Genomic DNA, 21,250 nt, shown 5'->3' with positions numbered 1-21,250 from the left:
GATAGACAACATGTCTGTTCTTCTCGACCGCCTAATCCAGAGTCACTAACAGCCCGAAACACTTCACGCGCCATACCAGAAAAGGCGTGACCCGAACACTTCCGAAGTTCTTCGTCTGCGATTTCGTCAGTCTTTTGTTTTTGATTTAAATTGTTTTTAATAATTCTAAATTGACTGACTGATAGTCAGCTGTTGAGAGATATTCATATTGAAAAGTGAAGTTATTCCAATGAGTAGTTTAACTAATAAAAATTGCTATACTTTAACATTTTGGCGCCCTTGCTTCGAACACAGCAGCAAATCACAGAGCAGTAGCATTATGCAGGCGGTCTTTCTCATGGGAATGGTACCGAATCTAACGTCTGTCACAGGTACCTCACACCACATTTCGTCATCTATATACTTCTTGCATCTCCACCGCTCTGGGAACAGCTTCTTGGAGCCTAATATGATGGCTGACTAAGCCAGAAATATTACAAGCTGTACACACTTAGTAAGTAATTCGGTTGTAAAATACATGACAAAAAGCACGACTGTTGCGCTCTAGGGTATTTGTGAACGTTAGTCAGTTGTTATGTAGAGATGGCCAAACAACCGGAAAACCAGTTAGTGAGGAAGAAAAACATTACAAGTCGAAGATCCGATTACCTTGCTTTCCACTTCCATTTCAGAATTTTAATTCAATTCTTTAACTTTCACCCGAGGGAAAGAGGGTGGATACAAGATTTAAATAAAAAGCGTAGAGACTACATATTCAGCGAGCCTATTGAAAGAGTTGCCACATCACTCAACGAAACATTTACAGAGACGCTAAAAGTCCTGCAGTAGTGATCCAGAAAGGGCGATTATCACAATTATTTTTACAGCTACCTGGTAATTGTTACAACTTATGTAGCAGGCTTTCGGCTAAACCACAAAGCTTTCACCTGCCTGACACTTTCATCTGTGTCTGCAGACTGCTTCGCTTAACCTGGAACCCGTGTACACTCGTAAAATCCCACAGCCGCAGGTGCTGCTACTGCAGTATTTAAGGCGAGTTATTTGCCTACCGGCGCCTGGTCTGCCCCCGTGGGCGCTGACAAAACCCCTTGCGAGTGCCCGACCCGCTTAATCACAGAGAGCTGTGTGTGCCCAAACACCTGCGACCACTTCCCGGAACAGCAGGCCGTGTCATACGTTATGACGTCACTGTAAACACGACAAATGCCAGCGCCCGCTTTACTGCAAATACGGGACTCTTATGTCCTGGCGCCATCGTGTATGCAGAAACAGCGCTGTATGCAGTACATCCGCAGTATACGGAGAATGGACTCGAGAGGTTTAGTGATGGAAAAATTTCAAGCCTGGTGAATTGTACGAGACAGAAATCTTTGATCCACATTTATTAGCTAATCTGGGATGAACAGAGCAGCTAGAAGCAAGTTATAGATGCTCTACACAAAAAAATCTTTTAAAATCGTTTAACAAAATTAATTCTGTGACAATAGGAGAGAAATGGTTGACAAGATGTCGAGCAAAACTAGCCAGTTATCCACCCAACATGGGGCTGCTGTTGTACACGGCAGCCGATCAGCGATAAGTGCGCAGACTCAACACTAGTCTAAAATTTGTTGTGATGATTGTATAAAGCCGTGGCAACCGTTCACAATACAGCAACATTTTTGGGAGAGAGCCCACATTACTTCTGCCGCGAAGTCATATTTCTAGCTGTGTTGCAAGCAAAAGTATCCAGCTTTTAGTGTAAAAACACAGGCATGACACAGCAGCCCCGAACTTCTTCAAACCCGATACAACGATCAGACTATTTTTTCAAGAATGCTCTAACGAGGCAGTATTCTGGTGAGGAGATCTGTAGTCTCAATAGGTGTCTCGTAGACAAGCTTTTCTATATAATAGCACAAGAGAAAATCAAGTGAGATCAGATGCAAGGGCTGCCCCAGGTAGCAATATCATCTCTTCCTGCCCAACTTCCAGGGGACGAAGAACACAGCTATTCACAACCAAGGTATGCATGGTAAACTGAGGTTCTACCATGTATCACGGTGTAAGTGTATATATATGGGTGCGCGTCCGTTATCACGGGATAATTATATATTTTATTATTACAATTATATATTTTATGATTTTTGGTTGGGGTGGCTTTAAATATTGTGGGCTAGCATGAGACACTCGTACGGATATCGGCTGCCCCGAAGTACGTACGATATAATATTCTCTAAACACAACGCGCGACTCACCGCCTTCTAATAAATAGAAAAGAAAATATGCGTATTCTTACGCAAACTGTAATTATTAATAAGGGTCTCAGGGGCTACTGGTTATTTGTGTACCAAACTACATAAAGATTAACTGAGGTATTGCGGAGCCTATTGAATGAAAACATTTTTAATATTTCTTGTTCATTATTTGCAAGGCAAAACTGGAGAGAATCTCATCTGCCGTTGTGCTGCCAAAATTAAACATACTGAACCTATTCAGTGCTGTGAATTATGGTAAATGAAATATATCACTACTGTCTTTAACTTTGAAATTAATGAAAGATCAAAACTGAGAAGTCTCTCGCATTTACATTTAATAATGTGAATCGTCAGTGTAATGTCCAACTAAATCCTGCTACGGGAGATGAACTCCCTGCACTACGAATTTCAGTAAAAATTTGGTTAATTACAATTAATGGTTGAGGTCATGAGAGATGACAACCAAGTCAATAATACACACATTCTAATAACAACTATAAGTGTATTTTACTAAATTACAACCGAACTTACATTAAATATTGTCCAGCGCTACAATGGCGGCCTACCTCTAGACGAAAGAAAAACAGGAGAGCTTTCAATCAATCAATGGACTCTGGTCATGTTGATTTTCATTAAACACTTGAAAAGAATGTTCTTTTTTATATTATATCGCTGTTTGTGATTTTTGGTGGTATAATTTTAGTTTTTTAATCTTTCTTGCACATCCCGCACGCGTACACAGTCTTTAAATAATTTATAATCCACAAGTCGCACAACAAAAACTTCCTTTCCCTGTCTCCAGATGTCCATTTATGTGACGTACCATCACACATATTGTAACCATATAAACTATCTCATTAAAAGTATGCAGTAGGCATTAATACGGTGTGTGTCAACCTTTTGCCTTTATAATGATTTAAACGCCGCTGGTTAGGTGTCTGAATGGCTGAGGAACTGTGCAGGGATGGCAGCCCAATCTTCCAATAGAGCCAAACTAGAGGATGTAGTGTTGTTGGACTCTGGGGCCTGGACTACAGTTGAGGTCGTAACTACCCGTGAAGGGGTTCCATTGAGTTCAGAACTGGGCTCTGCACAGGTCACTCCATTTCTGGTACCGGTATGTTACTGTCCGTAAATAATTGCCTCACAGGTGCTAAGAGGGTGCATTGCCGTGCTGATATAAAAAATCAGCTTTGCGAACTGTCCCTATACACAGTACACAATTCTGTAGAATTTGGTCATATCCTTCGTCATCGACCGTTCTCTTAAGTGCAATAAGGGGCCACATACTAAGCACGAAAAAAACAACTGTCTACTGTTAACACTGCACATGATGGCAGACAACATTTTCCAGCTAGCAGCCAAACTAAAACATTTCCGTCTGATTTTTCACAGGGTGGAGCACGGTTCGTCATTTGTAATTACTCCTTGCCTATCATCCATCTAGTGTTTCCACCGCCTGTGGTTCGTGCGTAGCTATATGGCCACTGTACCCCATTCATTTAATTCCGCAAGCACTGTCATTGTGATAGCTAGACTTCTGGGAGCACTTTGGACCTCATGAATGATTCCATCTGTTGATTAAATGCTATTTTTTCTTTTACAATCACCTTTCTCAATGCTCGATGAGCTCTGTCCGTCAATTCATGGTGTGTACCTGGTCTGGATTTTACTGTAGCTCTCCCTTCACGTTTCCATTTAACAGTCACATCACCAACAGTCGACTTGCGTGGCTCTAGAAGAAGTGAAATGTCCCTTACGGATTTGTTCTTTAGCTGACGTTCACTGACTAATTCACGTTTGAAGTCATTGTGGTCTCCTGGCCAACCCATTGTGCTGATACTGCTTCTGTACTGACAACAAAATATCCTGTACCTCCTTTTACACCGGCGGGTCCACCTATTGAGACATCTAGTAGTAAATTCTGCATTATATAAGGGTGTCCGGATACTTTTGATCAGACAGCGCACATGTAAGAAGACCAATTGGATTCTGTCCCAGCCGGCCGGAGTGGCCGCGCGGTTAAAGGCGCTTCAGTCTGGAACCGCACGACCGCTACGGTCGCAGGTTCGAATCCTGCCTCGGGCATGGATGTGTGTGATGTCCTTAGGTTAGTTAGGTTTAAGTAGTTCTGAGTTCTAGGGGACTTATGACCACAGCAGTTGAGTCCCATAGTGCTCAGAGCCATTTGAACCATTTTTGATTCTCTCCCAACAATATGTGGAATATCGTGGCTGACATTTCTTTATTGAATGATAAGTTCAATTAACGTAATTGCTATTGACAAGTATCTCGTACAACGCTACTAACGTACCATTACGGCTCTTAAAACACATTACTTTCTGGTCTTAATTTTATTTGTTTGATATGTTTGCAAGTTAGCGTCGTTTAGCGGCTGTTTTCCTTATGCTACACTCACAGACCATCTAAGGAGGTGAAGGAATGCAGGCTCTACTAAAATTTGTTTTATCATTTAATTATTTTAAATTCGGCGATGAATTTTATTAACAACAAGAAGGCTTAGCTACGGGCTCACCACTTGCCTATTGTTTGGCAAATACACTCCTGGAAATTGAAATAAGAACACCGTGATTCATTGTCCCAGGAAGGGGAAACTTTATTGACACATTCCTGGGGTCAGATACATCACATGATCACACTGACAGAACCACAGGCACATAGACACAGGCAACAGAGCATGCACAATGTCGGCACTAGTACAGTGTATATCCACCTTTCGCAGCAATGCAGGCTGCTATTCTCCCATGGAGACGATCGTAGAGATGCTGGATGTAGTCCTGTGGAATGGCTTGCCATGCCATTTCCACCTGGCGCCTCAGTTGGACCAGCGTTCGTGCTGGACGTGCAGACCGCGTGAGACGACGCTTCATCCAGTCCCAAACATGCTCAATGGGGGACAGATCCGGAGATCTTGCTGGCCAGGGTAGTTGACTTACACCTTCTAGAGCACGTTGGGTGGCACGGGATACATGCGGACGTGCATTGTCCTGTTGGAACAGCAAGTTCCCTTGCCGGTCTAGGAATGGTAGAACGATGGGTTCGATGACGGTTTGGATGTACCGTGCACTATTCAGTGTCCCCTCGACGATCACCAGTGGTGTACGGCCAGTGTAGGAGATCGCTCCCCACACCATGATGCCGGGTGTTGGCCCTGTGTGCCTCGGTCGTATGCAGTCCTGATTGTGGCGCTCACCTGCACGGCGCCAAACACGCATACGACCATCACTGGCACCAAGGCAGAAGCGACTCTCATCGCTGAAGACGACACGTCTCCATTCGTCCCTCCATTCACGCCTGTCGCGACACCACTGGAGGCGGGCTGCTCGATGTTGGGGCGTGAGCGGAAGACGGCCTAACGGTGTGCGGGACCGTAGCCCAGCTTCATGGAGACGGTTGCGAATGGTCCTCGCCGATACCCCAGGAGCAACAGTGTCCCTAATTTGCTGGGAAATGGCGGTGCGGTCCCCTACGGCACTGCGTAGGGTCCTACGGTCTTGGCGTGCATCGATGCGTCGCTGCGGTCCGGTCCCAGGTCGACGGGCACGTGCACCTTCCGCCGACCACTGGCGACAACATCGATGTACTGTGGAGACCTCACGCCCCACGTGTTGAGCAATTCGGCGGTACGTCCACCCGGCCTCCCGCATGCCCACTATACGCCCTCGCTCAAAGTCCGTCAACTGCACATACAGTTCACGTCCACGCTGTCGCGGCATGCTACCAGTGTTAAAGACTGCGATGGAGCTCCGTATGCCACGGCAAACTGGCTGACACTGACGGTGGCGGTGCACAAATGCTGCGCAGCTAGCGCCATTCGACGGCCAACACCGCGGTTCCTGGTGTGTCCGCTGTGCCGTGCGTGTGATCATTGCTTGTACAGCCCTCTCGCAGTGTCCGGAGCAAGTATGGTGGGTCTGACACACCGGTGTCAATGTGTTCTTTTTTCCATTTCCAGGAGTGTATTTTTATGACCAATTTCGAGCAAGAATTTATGACAAAGTTTCCTCAACGTGATAGAAGATTAATTTTATGGAACAGATGTGCTGACGATCATTTATACGACATGATGGTAATATTGTTGAAAGTGACTAGTTTCTGTAGGACCGAAATTGCTAGAACCAAAAGATACAGTACATTGGGCAGTGGGCTGAAAATGACACTTTCTTTGGACCTCCGAGAGAGCGTAAAAATGGAAATGAAGTTTCCATATTTACAGAAAGCCAGCACGACAGATCTGGCTATATGCAGACAGTCATGTCATCCCATGAAGTATAGATACATAGCATTCCGAGCCAGATTAAACTGTATGTTTGGAGTGCCCCTTACCTTAGAAGCTCAAATGGCTCAATATGAAGGTATATAGTGTATAACGGTATGATCCAGAATTTGCTAACGCAACTGATAGAACTATATTGAAAAAAATCTTCCTTCCCATAGCGGATTAGAGGCACATTTTATAACGCTTAGACCAGCGGAACAGACAGAGGAACGTTCAATTTTGTTGTAGAATACTATATATGGGTGCAATATCCGAAAAAAATTGGCAGACGAATGAGATTCAAATACATTATCCCAACGTATTTTACATTTTCAGTTCCAGGCAGAAAAGTGAGGCACAAGGAAACCCCTGCGGTAAATAAATACAGTGAAGTGACTGTATACTGCATTACATGTAATGGTTGCCCTAAGAAATATATAGGACAGACCGGTAGGTTATTTCGAATAAGATTTCAAGAACATCTTAACTTAAATAATCCGCTATCTACTTTAACAGCGCACTTACGCGGTGAGAGCCACAACATCACAAGCTCTTCAGACAGTTTAAAAATACTTCATAAGAAAGGAAGCCATATTTTGAATATATTAGAGAAAGTGGAATTTTTATAAAACTCTGTATTATTCTTGCTTGTAAAGGTAGCGACTCAGCGCTCCTGGTCATAAGTATGTGACGTCACTCTGTCCACATGAATAACTTCCGTTCCGCAAGCCAACTAGTTTCTCTCTGTCGTTCGTGAGGGCCGCTTTTGCCTTGCCCTGCACTGACCAACACTGCTGTCATACTGGTAAGATCTCTGCCACCTGATGCTTTCCACGTGGTAATCTGCGTCTGCCGTGATTAATCATGTTAGCAGTGACAATACTTTATCGCCAATCCGGCGTCCTTTTTAAAAAAATTACCGTCCGTTCACTATAATTTTTTATTTTTAGATGCAGGAAAATTTTAAACAATGGATCACATATTTTTATCTTTCGATCGCCGTAGTATTGACGATATTCTCTGAACAGAAAATTTTGACTAGAAGCGATGCGTATAATACGACCTTTTAACGTTGTGAGCACGTTTTAGAAATTCCTTTATTAATTTTAATATCCAAGAAACGTTGTGACACTGTACTTTGCTTTTTACGTTATAGGTTGAGAGCCATGCACAGCTCGTGTTCATGACATTTATTGTTTGTTATCTTCTACTAGGGTACTGCCGCCTCGATTTCTTATTCCGTTTACTGCCTTACTTGCCCGTGAGCAGCAGCAGCAACGCGTATCGATAAGTGCAGTGTCGTACCATCTCTGGAGCGACCGATAGTATTTCCGGGTCGTCATGTGTCTGGCAGTGAGTTAGAGGGAGGTCGTAACTGGAGCGGTTGGAGTGCCGTTGGAGTGCCGTCGGGACGTAGCAGCAATTGGGGACGGAGCGCTAGGGAGGCGCGGACAGCCAGTACTCGCCGACCGCTTGCGACACTGGATGAACTGTCCGACGGACGGAGATGGAAGCGGTATCGACCGTTGGTCGGTCGTTCAGTTGGTCGCCTCTTTGGGCGACGTGTGTTTGGTCGTTTGACCGTTTCTAGGCCTCGTCACTGGGTCATCTTGCTAGACGTGGCTCGGTTCCTTCTTGTACTGAGACGTTGTGGCCAATGGGCAAGACTTACCTCTGCATGATTGGTCCGTACCAGTGTGCCCGCATCGCCGTGTCTCCCAGTTCCCGTTGGACGTTGGGTTGAGTTGGGTTGGAGCTGAAGTGAGCTCTGGGTAGGCAAGACTCGCCCGACCTTTGCAGACACACATGTGTAGGGGCACCACCGTCTAGGATAGGGAAAGTTAGTTTTGTGCGATATTCTGAGCACAAGTTACAGCCAGGTGCAGGCCGGATTGCAGTAAGTAACGCTGACCATCGGTTGCGAAGTGGAATGGAGGCCACAGGGGCCATCGAACCACTGAAAAACGTAAATGCAGCATTTAGAATGTCACAAGTTACAGGAAGAAGGGGCCCACTGGCACAACTGGGGTTTGGGGCGCACGTGACTCGGAGCGATGCGTTAGCGAAACAGAGGCAGCCGAGTATAAATAGGTGATGTTTCCTAACGAGAGTCATCGAAGTGTGGCAGCTCTGCTGCACGGCGGTGCGTGTCACACCACCGGGCTACAAGCAGCAACAGCTGGAGAGACAGCGTCCGAATCCATGGCGGGTCGTTGGTTCGACCCTCTAAGGCCGACGCGGGGTCCACAGCCAGCCAGGGCGGGCCACTCTTTGTTTTGCTACTGCAGACAGTCGTCTCGGCTCCTGACACACGCTGGGACTTTCGTGGCGAGGGGCCGCAGAATCCGACGCCACATCACGGGTGGTCGTTGCTTCCACGTTCCCAGCTATGCCAGCCGAGGAAGAAGCAGCAGCAGGGCTGGCCTACAGCTCCCGGCGGAGCAGCGAGGAATCAATGGGGATGGTGGCCGCTGAGTCGGCTGCTGGTATAGCCATCCTGACGTAATCGCAACTCTACAGCTGGCGAACAAGGACAGCACGACACAGTGTTGCGTTGCACAGGTCGCTGGGGCAGTGGCCTCAGCATTGCAGGGCCTGTGATGCGGACCGAGGTCAACGAAGCACTGCAGTGGAAGCGAATAAATCTTTAGAAAAGCTCAGCCGAGATTTAATACGGCATCTCCTTGCACCCATCCACTACACATGGTTTGAGTGCCAACGACCTAGTGTTTTGTGCAACGCTGTGTTCCCTGTGTCAGTTCGACTGAGCAATGCTTTAAATGCTGTAATGCTGTCTGCATACTGCAGTAGCCAGTTGGTCGGCTGCGACAGAGCAGCGAGTGAGTGTTTTCTTATAGTGTTGATGCTGTCCGCTACGGCGTGTAGTTCCACAGCCGTTGCGATGTTCATGTATGTCATTAGTTATTGTGCCTTGGCTTATTAACAAACCAGTATTTGAAGATGAGTGTTACTGGTCTCTGCGCCTCGTGGGCAATTTGGTTGTAATGTTTTTGGTCTGGTGACCGAAATCAGGTAGATGGTTCGTTCGTCGGTTGGCTTGCCTCCTGATTTATAGATAGTTGGTCAGGCTGCCTGTCTCGCCTAAACGGGTGTTAGTGTCATAATTCTGGGCCGACACTTGGAAATTTCCTTGTGTGTTACATAGTATTTTCTCTGTCTGGGATTTAGTTATTTGGTTGATGTGCGGCCTTCAGCCGAGTTTTAGTATCTCTTAAATTAATGTTCTTGCCTTGCCCTTAAGGCATGGGATTGTTATTCTTCGTAGGGGCCTTCTGCCGAATTTTGTTTGAAAATTTTTACATACGGCCTTCTGCCTTTTAAAATTGAAACTCTTCTTTCTGGGGCTTCAGCCGTTAAATTATTTGCTGATGTGCGGTCTTCAGCCGAGTTTTAATATCTCTTAAATTAATGTTTTTGTCTTGTCCTTTTGCGTGAAATGTTTGAAGATAACGCCTCCTGCCTTTTGAATGTAACTCTTCTTATTGCTTAATGTGCGGCCTCCAGCCAAGTTCCATTACAATTAAATTGCTAAGGTCTTCAGGCTGTTTAGATTGAAGAGTTATAAAATGTTTTAGCGTGAAACCTCCAGAAGAACCTTGTATTTCAATTTCTTGCTTAGGCCTTGTGTCTTGGATTTTGAGTGTGGCTTACAGCCGATCTAAGGTTAATCAAGGGAGGTCGATTTAAGTTTTAAGTGTTTTACATCCTTGTTGCAATATTGTGTGTTGATTAGTAAAGTTTGTATGTTGAGTGCAACTGACAGGAACTAATTTTGGCCCCTTTCCACAACCTAATACGCTCTGTCCTGCTAGCGCAGGCGTTTCACTGCTGCACTTGCGCCGCGTTCCAACTCCAACCGGTCCAGGTCCGATCTCTCTCTCTCACTGCCAGACAAACGACGACCCGGAAATACTATCGGTCGCTCCAGAGATGGTACGACAGTGCACTTAAAGATACGCGCTGCTGCTGCCGATCACGGGCAAGTAAGGCAGGAAGATAGTGACGTCAGTAAATGGAACAAGAAAACGAGGCGGCAGTACCGTAATAGAAGATGACAAACAATAAATTGCATGAAAAGGAGCCGTGCACGGCTCAGGTTCACCTGATGATGCGGCGTGAAGCCGCGAAACCGCACGTGTTTTAATAAACAACCATTTTACCACTTTTAAGCGCAGTACTTCCTAACATATACAGCATTTGATTAGAAGTCGCTTCTAAGGAATGGTGTCAAAAGCTTTCTGAATATCTGGCACTATGGAATCAGTTTTACGTTACCTGTTGATAGCGTTCAGTACTGCTTGGTATCACAGAGGTAGTTGTGTTTCGCAAGAATGACATTTTCTGAAATCGTGTTGGCTGTTCGTGAGTGAACGGTTTTCTTCGAGGTAATTCATAATATTCGAGCGCAGTACATGTTCCAGTATCATACTCCAAATCGACGTTGATGATGTGGATATATTCCCTCTCTTGCGTATTGATTTAACTTGTGCAAGTTCAGGCACGGATCTTTCTACGAACGAGCTATTGTATATGATCGCAAAGTACGGAGCTATTGTATCAGCAAACTCTGGAAGGGTCCTGACTGGCATTTGATCTGGACCGGAGACCGTGCCTTCACTAGGCGTTTCAAGCTGCTTCGCTACACCGAGGATATCTGCTTCTGTTACTCATGTTACTTTTGTGACGTAATTTCTTGAAAACCATGTTTAGTAACTCTGCTCTAGTGGCATTATCATCAGTAATATCACCATTCTTACCTCGCAATGAAAGTATTGATTGTGTCTTGCCATGAGCATGCTTCGCATACGACCAAAATCTCGTTGGATTTTCTGCCAGATTTCGAGACAGAGAACCGTTATACAAACTCTCATTGAAATCCAATCTGAATTTCAAGCTTGTGTAGAACTTCGCCAATCATGGGGATATTGACTTCTTTTAAATTTGGCATACTTTTTTCGTTGCATGTGCATCAGTGTTCTGACATGTTTTGACTGCCATAGGCAATCAGTACCACCTTTTATCAATTTATTTTGTATATATCTGTCAAATGCCGACCATAATGGTTCTTTAAAATTAAACCACGTCTGGTCTGCGCTAACACTGTTAGATCGGAAGGAGTGGAGACTGTCTCTTAGGAAAGTGTCAAGCAGAATTTTCATCTGCTTTAGTAAGCGGATGTATTTTGCGTTTATTTGGGGGGGGGGGGGGGATGGGGTTTGGATCATATGGTATCCAGTCTAGGCACAACAACCGTATGGGCTCTACTCCCTATAATTATCATTGTCCCTATTTGGTTACGATAATTTGTTGGTTAAGAGGTGAAGCATGTTTCGACCGACATTTACACTTCCAGTGGACTCCTGAACCAATTTTTCAAAATAATTTACTGAGAAAGCTTTCAGTAAGATTTCGAAAGACATTTTACGCCCCCCATCCCCCATTACGCAATTTGAGGATTCTGGAACCTAAGCTACTATCGAGATTTTACTGTCCTTAGACATTGTCCCATTTAAAACCGGCATGTACATCCGAAAGCGGAAGCGTTGTAACCTGTTTGCTGACTCCCGTTCATGTACTACATCTTTTGTTGCTACGACTATTTGTACTACAGATCTGGATACATTGTGTTTTCATAAAATATAACGAGAGTCTATCTTGAGAGAACCACTTAATAATTCTTTGAAAGAAGTCATGAAAAATATTTTCTGTTTCTTTCTCTCTTATGGGATACGTTATAACACTAGTATCGTGCTGAGAAAGTGCCAGTGCTACCTAACGAATGTTAGTGAACTGTGAATCACTTATACGGGGTGAGTCACGTAACACTTGCATCGCAAATACTTCGGATGTGGTATGCAATATGGATAAGCAGTTTTCACAGAATCGACTTGTAGACAATGACACGTATTTGCAGCCTATAATACTTACAACAGTTACATAATTTTAAATAGGACAATGTCTCTCGACAGTAAAATCCTAAAAGTAGACTTTTATTTCCACTCTACTAAAATCTCTGTGTCTAGATTAAGCCTTTGTATTTCCCATCTCAGATTTTCTACCTTCATTACCACATTCAAAGTTCTGACATTTCACTCTCCGACTCGTATTTTCGTTGTTCATTCAGTCTTTTCTCATGGTGATCTCCCCCGTCTCGGTCCTTTCCCGGAGATCCGAATGACAGACCAGTCCGGAATCTTCAGCCAACGGGGAAACCATCATGACACTCTTTCAGTTACAGGCTACATCTCCTGAACATGAGCACTAAATGCCTTTAATTCACTGATTTCCATTGCCTTATCTTTTCTAATGGCATTGACTATTTCTGATTCTCTCAACTTTCTGGGTCAGTTTCCCTCGACAAGGGTGAGAGGGTGCGAAGAACCTCTGTTCGCCCCTCCATCCTCTTTGACAAGATCGTTAGCACAGCGTGGATGACTCCTTGTACCGGCAGTTTTCGGCAGCCATTTCAGATGCTTTTTATTAGACATTTAAGCTGTGGCTGAGACAGAACCCTATAACACGCTTTTAATGAATCACGTTGAGTGAATATGAAAGATCTCGTCATATCACAGTACATTTATGATCTGTGCGTAGCCGCATATGAGATTTTTTTTAACGTATTATTGACTGCATGCTACAGGTTTTTCCACTGTTGTGAAGCTATTTTCCCTAAACAGAGATGATAGAAGCAACAATAGATAACAATTACATTATTACAACGTAACAAAGCACCGAAGACCACGGGTCCTCACAACTGCATACTCATATAATATCCCTCAACAATTTCCCACATTCTGCCACTGATGTTGGGGTTCATCTGTTCTCACGCTGCCGTCACATTCTCCTGCCAACAAAGTAGGTGAAGTGAGTCACACTACTTTCGAAGTGGAAAAACGACAAAGTACAGCCGCGCGGGATTAGCCGAGCGGTGTAGCCCGTTGCAGTCATGGATTGTGCGGCTGGTCCCGGCGGAGGTTCGAGTCCTCTCCCGGGCATGGGTGTGTGTGTTTGTCCTTAGGATAATTTAGGTTAAATAGTGTGTAAGCTTAGGGACTGAAGACCTTAGTAGTTAAGTCCCATAAGGTTTCACACACATTTGAACATTTTTGACAAAGTACAAATACTTGACAACAAATACGATCCGCTCGACAACGACTGCTGCCGTTCTACTGATTTGTTAACGGTGTCAGTAGTGGCCTCCGTGTAGAAAATAATTTTTGTTCAAGCCGTGTGGCAGAAGCATGGCGAGCAGTAAAGGTGTGAGACACGGCATCCGGCCTAGCGCCAGCCTAACAGCACAGGCATCACAATTGCTGACGAGAATAATGTCCAAAGAATGGGAAAGAAAATGAAGATCTCTTGGATGAGGATCAGTCTGGCTTTATTAAAGTGAAGGCACCATACAACAGTTCCTAATTTACGCCTGTTTATGGAAGAAACGCTGAAGAAAAAACATCTTCATAGAACTGTCGACCTAGAAGAATCGTTCGACAGTGTAAAATGGTGCAAGCTGTACGAAATTATCAGTAAAGTACATGAAAGACATTTGGAGAGATGGGTAATATATAATACGAGTACTTCCAAGAGCCAAGAATTGATAATAAGAATGGAACACATAAAATGAATTTCTCGTATTAAAAATGTTTAAGACAGAGAGGCAGTCTTCCGTTCTTGTCTTTCAATCTGTACAGCTTAGAAGTAAAAACAAAAATAAAAGATACATTCAGGAAAGGGATAAAATTCAGAGTACAGTGATACGAGTCATAAGATTCACTGATGAGATTGCTATCTTTACAGAAAGCGAGTACAAATTACAGGAGATATTTAATGAAATGTTTGTATGATCTTGCACAAGACAGCTAGTGATCGTGCATGAGACACCCAGGCTTCTTAGATCATGGTATTGGCAGAACTCGATAACCTGATGTTCTAATGAACAAAGCCGTTCGGGGCACAATAAACCTGTGCTGGTTCGCTTTAATATTGGAGCACACTGAACGGATTAGTGGTTTTGTTCAGATTGATTTTTGCGACAAGTCATCCCTTCGTTGTCAAGGTCCACTCTATCTGTTCGTTAACTTTATCAGTGCTTGCCAAGATTTAAGTCATCATCATCTTGATCATTGTAAACCTACTGTACCAAAAAACACCTCCTGCAGACCGTGTACTGTAATCTCATTTATAGACTTTGTCTTCAGTTGATACCCATCATCGGTTAGGCTCATCGTGTGCGTAACATCCTTTCATATGGCTACATGTAAGCACACTCCATTTCATATTCGTACAACATAATCACATTTTCCGCTGCAGTCTACTTCCTGAATATTTGCTAATTTTCCTGTGTCTCGTTAGTCTCCCCATTATCTGATGAGTAACGCAAACCTTTTGACCGGTTGTAACAAAAAACTTGACGTCATACCTAATTTCCGATTTATTCCTGTTTCTGCTCTTTAAGCAGTCCTCATCTGCCCTAAATTCTAAATATCATTTGGTTCTGTGAACTGATTTTTAATAGTAATTTATTCTGGTAATTCGTCTTAAATATTGCTAAATTTATACGTTCCTGAAACTATTCCGTTCTACTGTTTTACTTGCCATTCTCTTGCGTGCTACTTGTCGTTTTCGTTTTCTTTCTTTTTTTTTGTTTTAACTCAATGAGTGATCAGTGCCAATTGGCCTTAAGGTTCCTCTTTTTCGTCCATAATGCTCCAACCATAACGGAAGTTAATGTTTTGCGTGAGATTTCGGTGCACACTCAGCCACTCACCAGGTGTTTTATTGGCCACGGTCTCGTGTACAGATGGAATCCCAGCTTGCTGAAGACAAGCAATGTCCCTTGGCACAAGTCGCCTCACGCCCGCCTCTCTAATTAGTTCAGCAGCGTCGTGTAAGCCACCCGCCTAGACGCTGACGACGTGACATGAGGCTCAAACGATACACACAGAGAATCTTCGTAGGGCTCTCTGGCTTTAACTCAGTAAGTGTAATCACTCAAGCCAACATACCGTCAGCAAGACCTGTGTTCTGCGCTAAGGTTTGATTCAGTTACCATTGATTCGGCTACAGGGGAGGTGAAAGCAATTAAAAGTTATATTTTTTTCAATGATCATTTGAGATCATCACCTAAACTTGGTTCTACAATGTCAGAAAATCTAGTTACAGCTATCCAAACATTGATGGTTCAAATGGCTCTGAGCACTATGCGACTTAACTTCTGAGGTCATCATTCGCCTACAACTTAGAACTAATTAAACCTAACTAACCTACGGACGTCACACATATCCATGCCCGAGGCAGGATTCGAACCTGCGACCGTAGCGGTCGCTCGGTTCCAGACTGTAGCGCCTAGATCCGCAGAACCACTCCGGCCGGCAAACATTGATGATAACAGCTTAGAAGTTGTCTAGTTAAACGTTACGAAAAAAACGAACAGTGTGTGTGCTTACCGCTCATAAAGTGCTGGAATGAATTATATGAAATGATTTTTCTATAGAGCTGTCACAGACTATCGGAACTGTCGTTTCATGTACTTTACATCAGCATATGTGCCAAAATACCTGATTGTAGCACTCAGACCATTAACTTAACACAGCGGTAACCGTTTTAGAGCTAGAGATCTAGGTATATTAATTTAAAATATCGTCGTAAATTCTACTGGAGTAATGTAGGAATTACGGAAGGAAATGAAGACTCACCCCCATGTCTGATCTTCACCGCGGTCTTCCCTATCGTGAATCACGTTTATTCTCGATTCATGTCCTTGTACATAACAAATGTATTGCAAAGATCTGTTATGTAGCACTGTTCATGCCTGAATTTATAAAACAAAATAAAGACATCTGGCTTACAAACTTTTTGAAAAGTTAAATTCTATGGCCGAAGAATTTCATTAAGGAAGACAGTAATCGATATTGATAATGTTCCGTTGAGTTTGCAGACAAAATGAGTGCAAAATTTTTATGGAAGTATGTAGATGACTAGCACATTCATCTTATCCAAAGTACTGGTGATGCCTGATTTTAAGAAAAAATAAATAAAAGCACCTAGCGTGAAAACGAGAGAAGTTAAATCTGTGGTTGCAAGATGTCGTTAAGATATACAGTAATCGTTGTTGATGATGTTCTTTTGGATTTGCAGTCTGATTCATAATTGCAGTTATTTGGCTGCATTTAGAACTCAGATACAGAAGACAGTGATACAATCACAAACCACATCAGGTCACGGAGATCCTGCGTTCTCATTTGCTATCTCTCATGCAGCAGTAGTGTGGCTCCATTCTTTTGCAGGACACTACTAGTGCCACGCGCAGTGGCCGCGTGGTTTGAGGCGCCATGTCACAGACTGCGCGGCCCCTTCAGCTGGAGGTTCGAGTCCTCCCTCGGGCATGGGTACGTGCGTTGTTCTTAGCCTATGTTTGTGTAAGTAGCTTGTAAGTATAGGGACCGATGATCTCAGCAGTTTGGTCCCGTAGGAATTCACACACATTTGAGCAATACTAGTCTACGAAAGGATCATTTCTCAATGACCTGTCTGAGTAACGAAGAGGAATTCCTGTCAAGTAATATCCTCAAATGTGTCCCTAAAAGAGCATGTGTGGGACCAGCTCGACCGTCAACTCTGTACCGGTACCAGCATCCGGGATATCAAGGGCCAGTTGCTACAGTTGCGGGCCTGCTTGACCCAGGACAATATAGAACGGCTTTATGACCACCTTCGCAGTCGAATTGGTGCATGCATCCAGGGGAGAAGGGATGCTTCGTCTACTGATAAATAGACCCATGCCACCAGCTTTCTCCCGAATAAGACTTGATACTGTAATTACTGAAATAACATCACATATCCTCTCAACATGTGAAATATCAATTCATCTCCTTCCCCCCCTCATCAATGCTTCATTCTTTTGGTGAAATAGTGTACTTTCAATTTTTCCTGGCCACTCGAGGTGGCGTCTTTCCCTTGTTAGACCTATACTGGACGTCTCCTTGTCGTCGTATTTCGCACTTCGTAACAAAACGTAGTGTTTAGCCTGTTGTGACCCCCAATCGCAACGCTGGCGACGAAGAGTTCCCTCCTGCAGCGGATGGTAAGCGGCACAACTTAAGCGCTCGGACGAGTCGTGTCTGTTAGCAACTTCTCACGGCCGACGGCAGTTGTCACTAGCAACGCGGCACTACACACATCAAAAAAAGTTTTGTATCACTCGGTTCCCAGAACTCCTGAAGGTACACGTTGACTGTGGATATTGTATCACAGGTACAGTCCATTTGACTGTCCAGAGATGTCACTAAACTCACCCAAAGATGCATGAGCAACGTCTATTAGACAAAGGGGATCCGACAGCAGACCAGTTCCAGTCATTCCACCAGGATGGAGGTGCACGTTCCTTGTTGTCTGTAGTTTAACCATGCCTAGACGGTCAGTACCGCTGTTCGATCGCGTCCGCATAGTGACTTTGGTCCAGGAAGGGCTCTCAACAAGGGAAGTCTCCAGGCGTACCGGAGTGAACCAAAGCGATGTTGTTCGGACACGGAGGAGATACAGAGAGACAGGAACTGTGGATGGCATGCCTAGCTCCGGCCACCCAAGGGCTACTACTGCAGTGGATGATCGTTACCTACGGATTATGGCTCGGAGGAACCCTGACAGAAACGCCACCATGTTGAATAATGATTTTTGTACAGCCACAGGACGTCGTGTTGCGACTCAAACTGTGCACAATAGGCTTCATGATGCGTAACTTCACCCCCGACGTCCATGGTGAGGTACATCTTTGCAACCACGACACGATGCAGCGCAGTAAAGATGGGTCCAACAACATGCCGAATGGACCGCTCAGGATTGGCATCACGTTCTCTTCACCGATGAGTGTCGCCTGCCTTCAACCAGACTGACTCCGGAGACGTGTTGGAAGCAACCCTGTGAGGCTGAATGCCTTAGACACACTGTCCAGCGAGTGGGGCAAGGTGGATGTCCCCTGCTGTTTTGGCGTGTCATTATGTGGGGCCGATGTGCGCCACTGGTGGTTATGGAAGGCACCGTAACTGGTTTACGATACGTGAATGCCATCCTCCGACCGATAGTGCAACCACATAGACAGCATATTGGCATGGCATTCGTCTTAAAGGACAACAATTCGAGCCCCCATCGTGCACATCTTGTGAAGGACTTCCTTCAGGATAACGACATGGCTCGACTAGTATGGCCAGCATGTTCCCCAGACATGAACCTTATCGAACATGTCTATGATAGATTGAAAAGGGCTGTTTATAGACGACCTGACCCACCAACCACTCTGAGGGATCTACGCCAAATCGTCGTTGAGGTGCGGGACAATATAGACCGAAATTGCCTTGATGAACTTGTAGATAGTATGGCACGACGACTACAGGCATGCATCAATGCAGGAGGACGTACTACTGGGTATTAGAGGTATCTGTGTGTACAGAAACCTGCATCACAAACTCTGAAGGTCTCGCTGTGTGGTGGAACAACAAGAAATGTGTGGTTTTCATGAAAAATAAAAAGGGCGGAAATGATGTTTATGTTGATCTCTACTCCAATTTTCTGTACAGTTTCCGGAACTCTCGGAGCCGAGGTGAAGCCAGACTTTTTTTGATGAGTGTATATTTCATGTCACGTAGAACAAATGCTGCGTAGCTTAGCATCACTGCACGCGAGGACATAAGTCGCATTTGTTAAACCTTTTAAATCTTAGAGTGTATGAAAATATGCGGCTTACCAGCCAGCCACGCCTCAAAAATGTGCATGAGTCATCGATGTACCAGTTTGTTCAGGAATTTGTAATCGCGCGTATCAGTTGAGTAACAGAATGTTCTGAAAGGCGTGTGAATTAGGTGCAGCTTGTAGTGTAATGTTGATTAACACCTTGAATTAGAGGTGTGTTTCATAATCATTATAATTACAAGTACCGAACATCGAACCAGTTGCTATTGTGGTTTCTTGTGTAAATATGAGCACAGCGGCAGTTCTCAAGGTATGTTTCAATATCTCTCATAAAGTGCAGCTCCTGCCCCAAAACCCGCAAAAATGTACGAGTGCTAGCTCAAACTGATACTTCCTGCAGAGGAATTCATTTCCTAGCGCCCATTGTTTCAACGTAGTTCAGGTGAAAGTGAATAACTTAACAGTGCGACTGTGTCAACTCCCGAGTTCTATGAGTGTCTATTTTCATTGGCTCTCCTCATGCTATAGGCAGGTACAACGCATAATGTGCGATTCGCGGAAAACTGCAGTGAGAATTCACCTGATACATAATGAGGAGAAGGAAATTTTGTGATTGATATTTGAAATTAGCAGAATATTATGTACCAATATTCATCGCAGAAGCACTTTTATTTATTTGTCAAGTGCCACTTTGGCATGTGATAGTCGGGCCTGAAAATAGGAGGATAGTACGTAAGTGCCAGAGTTCAGAGGTCCGGGATTCCGTGATCATGCTGTCCTGTGTTTTTCTTTAAGTCATCATTTTTTTCACGTGTAACATCTACTTGATAATATAAACCAGACGCTACGAATTACGTGTACAAAATATGTGAAATCCCAAAGATTTTTCTGTCAAAGTGTCGAGGAAATATCTTTACGGAGACAATGAAACATTTTTAGACGTAAAATGATAATGTTATTTCATTTGTGCTTGAGAAAATGTATGCTGAGGAGGATCCGCAGAGCTGAGGTTCCAGGTTCTAAACAGAAGTATCATACTCTTTTTTTTTATTTGTTTATTTACTCTTCAGCCTCCTGACTGGTCTCATGCGATCCACCATGAAATCTTTTCCTTCTACAACCTATTACTGTCAGAGCAGCAATTGCACCCTAGGTCCTCAGTTATTTGTTGGTTGTATTCCTATATCTGTCTGCCTCTACTGTTTGCACCCTCTACGTCTCCCACTAGTAAGACAAAAGTTTTTCCACGATGTCTAAATACATTCAGTCTACCTAATTTTACACGCATCTGTAGCACCACACCTGAACTGCATCGATTGTGTTTTGTTCTGGCTTTCCCACAGTCCATTGTTAACTTCCATACAATGCTGTGCTCCCAACCTCGGAAATTTCATCCTCAAATCAAGGCCTACTAATGAACTAATGAACTTCACCGGCCAGGAGAGCTCTCCTCTTTCGTGTACTAGTGTGCTTTGTGTGTCCTCCTTGCTTCGACAGTTATAAGTTTTTCTGCTTCCAAGATAGCAGAATTTCTTCAGTTCGTCAGCCTCGTGATCACCTACCTTTATGTTAAGCATTTCGTTTTTATTTCTTTTCTGCTACTTTTCGCATTATTTGTCTTTCTTCGATTTACTGTCAGTCCTCATTCTGTGCTCACAAACAAATTTTTCAGCATATTTAGTAATCCTTCTTTCACGTTCTCTGACGATAGCAATTTTACCAGTGAATCTTATCTTTGTTCTCGTTTCGCCCTGAATTCTTGGAACACTTTCCCTTGTTGAGATCCCTTCCTGCCATAAAGTAACAATGCGGTATTGACCATATAGGCTTGGTTTAACTACAGACGAGCCGTGTACCTCCTTCCTGGTGGAATGACTGGAACTTATCGGCTGTCGGGCACCTCGAGTCTAATAGGGGCTGCCCATACATCGTTGTTTACATCTTTGTGAGGTTCAAAATGGTTCAATTGGCTCTGAGCACTATGGGACTTAACTGCTGAGGTCATCAGTCCCCTAGAACTCAGAACTAC

This window comes from Schistocerca serialis, chromosome 8, assembly GCF_023864345.2.
Source record: "Schistocerca serialis cubense isolate TAMUIC-IGC-003099 chromosome 8, iqSchSeri2.2, whole genome shotgun sequence".
Classification (NCBI taxonomy): Eukaryota; Metazoa; Arthropoda; class Insecta; order Orthoptera; family Acrididae; genus Schistocerca; species Schistocerca serialis.
The sequence above is the reverse complement of the archived record's forward strand: the minus strand, read 5'-3'. Positions refer to the sequence as shown.